A 6,026-nucleotide genomic window follows, 5' to 3' on the forward strand; every position below is an offset into this window, starting at 1 on the left:
GATTTATCTAATTGTTATTACAATGATTTAAAGCATAAAAAACATTGAAGCACCCAAGACAAAGTTTCCAAACAGAAAGATGCCTCCTTTGAAGGGTTTATATCAAATCTTACAGAATTTAATGGCATTTAATATGCCACTGAGGACCCTCAGCTCCTACAAAATATTTTGAACAGAATCTCACTGCTTTAATTTGGTTTATGTGATCAGGTTTTGGTAGTCAGGGGATTTCAGGGGTGTCCTGTGTGAAAAGAGACCAGGGGTTGCCCCATGCTGGACAGAGCCAGGGCCAGCTGACTCTAAAATGAACCCTCCCTGGACCAACGTTGAGCCCCACCAATGATGCTGGTGGTGCCTCTGTGATAATATGTTTAACAAATGGCAAAAATTACTGGGCAGAAGCTGTGAGAGTGGAATGAGAAAACTGTGAAGGAAACAGCCCTGCAGACACACAGGTCAGTGGAGAAGGAGCAGGAGGTGCTCCAGCTGCTTTTGCAGAGATTCCCCTGCAGCCCATGGTGAAGCAGCCGTGCCCCTGAGACCATGGAGGTCCATGGGGGAGCAGAGATGCCCCTGAGACCATGGGGGTCCATGGGGGAGCAGAGATGCTCCTGCAGCCCATGGAGGTCATGGGGGAGCAGAGACCTATCTGCAGCCCATGGAGGTCCATGGGGAAGCAGAGATGCTCCTGCAGCCCACGGAGGACCCCACATGGGAGCAGGGGGATGTGCTCTGGGGGAAGCTGCAGTCATGGAGCTGGAGCAGGCTCCTGGCAGGAATGACAGCCTGTGGAGTGGAGCCCATGCAGACACAGGTTTCCTGCAGGACCTGAGATCCTGAGGAGGAAGGAGCAGCAGAGACAAAGGATTATGCACTGACTGAAACCACCACTGCTCATTCCCTGCACCTCTCAGGGAAAGGAGTTCACCAGCTGGGAGTGAAGGAGTGAGGTTCAGCCTAAGAAGAAGGGTGGGGTCAAGAAGATGTTTTTAGTTTTGTCTTTCCTTCTCACCATCCTACTCTATTTTAGATTGGCAATAAAGTAAACTAATTTCCCAAAGTTAAACGTGTTTTGCCCATGACAGTAATTGGTGAATATGTCACTGTCTTCATCTCAACCCACAAGCTTCTTTTCCCCCTATTCTTTCCTCTTCTTCTTTTGAGATGGGGAGTGGGAGGGTACCTTGGTGGACCTCTGACAGCCAAGGTCCTCCTTTAGACCTTAGGCAAGATACCCAGAGAAAAATAAGAAACCAAACCAAATGTATTTGGATTTATAGCAATTCAGGGGAAAAAAAAAATCTATGTGATTCTGTAAAAGGCATAAGAAAATCACTGTTACTGAAAATGCAGTAATGATTCTAGATTTTAAGTAGATTGATAAGTGTAAAAAAAATCAGCTTTGATCATGGTGTTCAAACACAAGTAGTGCAAAAATTGAATGTGAGTATGAAAAAAATTATCCAGAATTCAATGATTTGTGGTAACATACTATCTCAAATGCATCATCAAGGCCTTTAATGATTTGGGAACTACCCACTTCTTTCAGAAAAGTTTTGGGAATAAAGGCATCCCAACTGATATGAAAGAAAATACTATAGTTAGAGGGAAAGTAACTGCAGGGTTTGTCTGGAAACTGAGCGTGAGGTCAGGGAGCACTCATAAGCTCAAACACAGACTGGCATTCCTACTGCTTTCACTGATTGTGAATAAAATACAGCAGTGCAGAAGGTGCAACTAATGAAGGATTTAGAAAAGCAGCTGATTGAGCCCTACAATACCATGCTGTGCAGGCAAATGCTCTATCTGAACATGTAAATAGGCTATCAGTAGCAAAACTATGTGTTACTCTCACTGATCAATTTGGTTGTCTTAGCTTATATTATGGGGGTTCAAAAGCTTGCGCAGTTAACAAGAATTAAGGATTATATGGTACTTTTTAGCTTTGTAAGTAACAGGACTGACTCCCTGCAGAAGACCTGAGGACCATACTCCTGTGGGTGACACACCCCAGGCCATGACACAGGGGCACTCTAAGAATTCAGAAAGGTGAAAAGGATATGAAATATTGCTTGCTGGTGACCCTCAAGCTAGTCTTTGCTCTAAAGGTAACCACAGAACTGTTTACAGCTGATGGGTCTTAACTGAGGCTAACTGGAAGAGGCAATGAAAATCTTCAGTCTACTGAAGCAAGCGAAATAGTGAGGCAGTGAAGTGGTAACAGGTAAGAACTAAGTGAAGCTTAGTTTTTTGTAGAGGATTTGTGGTAGCAGTGTGCCCTCATGGATGGGCAGTGGGTGCTTTGTCTGCAAGAAGATGCAGAACTTTCCCTGGAGAAGGTTTTCTGTGTGACAGAGAAACACAGTTTGTGGATTACACCAACAGAATGGAAACCTTCACCCATCTTGACCACGGTGTTGGTATGAGCCATGAAATGGCTTTTACAGTGGTACTCGTGCCTGGCCCTCCTGTTCAACCCTGCAGATCTCTGGGGAACCTGTGTGAGACTGAGAATTTTCAGAAAGAAAGACAAGCACAATAATTCTGAACAGTATTTAGAGATGTATTCAGGTAAGTCAAAATGGGCACAGGGTTGACCAGAGACTGATCAAGCACTATCAGGGACCAAGAGATTCTCAAATGTTTACCAAGACATTCAGTAATAGGGAAAAGTTGCCAGGAGAACTGATGCTTTCATATGTTCCCTCTGAAGAGGTATTTAAGGGCTTGAAAACTGCAGTGGAAGTCCTAAATAAAAAATTCAGCCTATCAACAAATTTGGCTAAAACTAGACATTTACAATGAAATTGTCTCCAGTGTCCTTGAAGGAAGTCACTAGACAGACATTTCCCAGGAAAAATTCCCTGGTAACTATTTAATCTTAAGATCTGATCAACAGTTGCCAATTTGAGCGAGTGGATCGGGGTACTGCACAAATCACTCATGAGAAAGAGACAAAAATCATCGTGGAGAGCAAATGTTCTTCACACGTTGGTGAAGGTTCACATGTTGACCATGACCTGGTCAGGCCAGCCAGGACCAGAAGGAATGTGAGCAGGAGATCTCAGAGCAGCTGCTCAGTTCAGAGAGAGCTGCACTGATGCAGATCAGCTCCCTCATTTTACTGGCAGGTCCCCACCAGCCCATCAAGTTTGCTGAGCACACTGGAAATCAATTTCTGTCTCAGGAAATACAGGAAGTGACTAGAGGATGCTAAAATGTTACTTCTGTTTTTAAAGAAGGAAGAACTGGTTGAAAATCCAGAAAGTGAAATGGAATTATCTTGTTGCAAGAAAAAAGAATGAAAGACTTGCAATAAGGGAAAAAGCAGACTTTAGAAAAGTCAGTGAACAAAAAGGTAATGTCTTTTGAGACAGTAATCTCGATAATGAAGGCTGCTGAGAATAACTGGAAGCAAATGTATTAAATGTCAAGAAGCAAAATTTTCTCTATAGGAAGAAAAGATAAGAGGTATAGTATGAAAAATGCTTATCAATAAGATTATTCCTGCAAAATTAATGCCTTTAAGTAAGCAGTTGTGTGCACCAACCTGACTAGGATTAAAAAAAGACAAAAAAGAGAATAGTTATTATATACAGTCAGTGACAGAGGTCTATTAAGATCAAACTAGGGGCAGAAATCTCTGAACCAGGGTTGATTTCATATGAGCACTAATTCAGGTCAAGGAAACATAGGTCATAAACAACTGGAGAAGGCTACACATAGTGCTCATGTTCCAGGATAAATCTGCTCATTGTTGCAACTGCCTGAAGGGTCAGCTGGAGAAACTGCAAACTGCACAACATCCTACACATAACATTATCTATCTATCTATCTATCATCTATCTATCTATCTATCTATCTATCTATCTATCTATCTATCTATCTATCTATCTATCATCTCTCTCTCTCTCTCTCTCTGTCTCTCTGTCTCTCTGTCTCTCTTTCTCTCTATCTATCTCCATCCTGAGGAGCAGAGCTGGAAGGGAGTACATGTGGTTGCAATGATAGGCTAGGGTTTGAAAAAAATCAGCAGTGTGATCCCAATGCTCACTTTATTTTACATACATGATTTAAACCAATGTGATTATAACTTCAAAGACCTAAATTGAAGTTGCAGGAGTTCAGACTTTTATCTTTGACCTTCATTTAGAAAGTGAATTTGAATCAATGATCAGCAAATTCTCAAACTCATTAATAAACACAGAACAATTTTGCTGTATGGTATCCTTTCTGGTACTAAATTAAAATCCTGTTAAAAGTCAAGTACTTTCACTGTTCACTTCTAATCACAGGTCTGCTCAGTTACACTGCCTTTTTGAAGATCTACTTTGTGTTGATAGTTTCTTTGTAATTGTCTTGCTTTTTCTTCTCTTTTGCCAGTCCTGTAACTGTAAAGTCTGAGGCAGATGATAGCAATATTATTATATAATATTAATTATATTAATAGACTAGGAATACTTCCTAAATTACTGTTATTTTGAGCATCTGAATTTTTAGCTTGTGGCTTTTCCCATCCGTGTCTTACTGAAAATATTATTCAGGTGCTGGTGTCTCTAACAAGAAAATATACCTGAGAACCATCCAAGAAAAAAATTGCCCTGCCCTCCTTAGAGGTGTATCTTAACTGCTGGTATCAAAAGCAAACACACAATACCAGCCAAGGACTCGTACCATCTGGTTTATGTGGCAATGGGCAAGGTAAACCATGTTTTTTATCAATGTCTTTTCACAGCTTATTTATAAACCATTGTGGGGTGTGACAGAGAAGGGCTCTTAAGAAACCCAACAACTGGTGTTAAAAAGAATGGAGGGATGAGGTCAGATTTGCAGGCTGTGACTGTTCCTGGACTGAATCCCATCGGTGACATGAGCAGAGAGGCCTTATTGTAGATTCTGGAGGTCGTGTGAGCTGCTCCTCACTGCAGGGAACCCTGTGCTGGCACTGTGGGGCACGTCCACAGGCTGAGGCTTTGTGTCTCTGCAGTTACATGCCAGTGGGATCTGGAAGCTGCCAGTGACGCTGAAGAAGAACTGGGTCTGTAGTTCTCCAGGGATTTACTCAAACATAATTTACTCATAACATAATTTACTCAAACGTAACAGAGCACTGAGTTTCCTTCTGCTGCTACCGGTCCCCTTTCAGTTGCCCTCACTGCTCCAAGGTCATTACTGAGAATGCAGCAAACAGCCTTGAAAAATAAACAGCACCAGGGATCAGGGCCTCACATGCCTTTTTTTTTTCTTCTTATACATAAAATTTTTCACTAAAATGTTGCATAGTGTAAAAAGTAGAGAGCCCTTCCCACATCAGTAATTCTCCAACAGTAAGAAAATGCTTGGCACTGATTTTGACAGAGGTAAAATTTTAAATTACTCCGAAGCACCCAGATCCCAAGATCAGGAGGGGTACCTGCTTCTGTTTTATTTGAAGCAGTGTCTTTGGTGACACTCCACCTGCTCGGGACCCTGCACAGGGTGTACACACTGTGTACACATCCTGGGTACACAAAGGATGGGATGCTCTGGGCACTCAGGGTGGCACAGTCCAGTCCCCGCTGGGCACAGCTGCGGGAGCCCAGGGCCATGGCTCAACACAGTGATCTCCTTCATCCATTCCATTCCATTCCATTCCATTCCATTCCATTCCATTCCATTCCATTCCATTTCATTCCATCCCATCCCATTCCGGGACAGTCTGCCCAAGGGAGGTGGTGGAGTCACCGTCCCCGGAGGTGTTTAAAGAAAGACTGGATGTGGTACTCAGTGCCATGATCTATTTGACATCGTGGCGTTCGGCCACAGGTTGGACTCGATGATCTTGGCGGTCTTTTCCAACGGAGCTGACCCTGTCATTCCCTGCCGGGGAATGAATCCCCGCTTGCGCATCCCGAGCGGCACTAGGCGGACGCTGTTGTTAAACCGAACCAGGCAGGCGGCAGAGGCATTTCGAGCTTGGCTCTGTTCCCGGTTAGTGCCTGGGTGGGGCTGTCAGTGCCCGCGGTCGGGGACCGCAAGACGGGAGC

At 43.4% G+C, this 6,026-nt stretch overlaps 1 protein-coding gene across 2 annotated transcripts in view; it reads left to right on the forward strand.

Moving 5' to 3' along the window:
* Positions 1 to 5,874: 5,874 nt before the first annotated feature.
* Positions 5,875 to 6,026, forward strand: part of FAM91A1 (family with sequence similarity 91 member A1) — a 25,595-nt gene continuing 25,443 nt past the window's right edge. For both annotated transcript variants that reach the window (XM_031056729.1, XM_031056730.1), the window contains exon 1: positions 5,875 to 5,970. The gene's annotated coding sequence lies outside the window, so the exon portion shown is untranslated. The remainder of the gene's footprint in view (positions 5,971 to 6,026) is intronic.

Source organism: Geospiza fortis, unplaced genomic scaffold, assembly GCF_000277835.1.
Source record: "Geospiza fortis unplaced genomic scaffold, GeoFor_1.0 scaffold111, whole genome shotgun sequence".
Taxonomy (NCBI): domain Eukaryota; kingdom Metazoa; phylum Chordata; class Aves; order Passeriformes; family Thraupidae; genus Geospiza; species Geospiza fortis.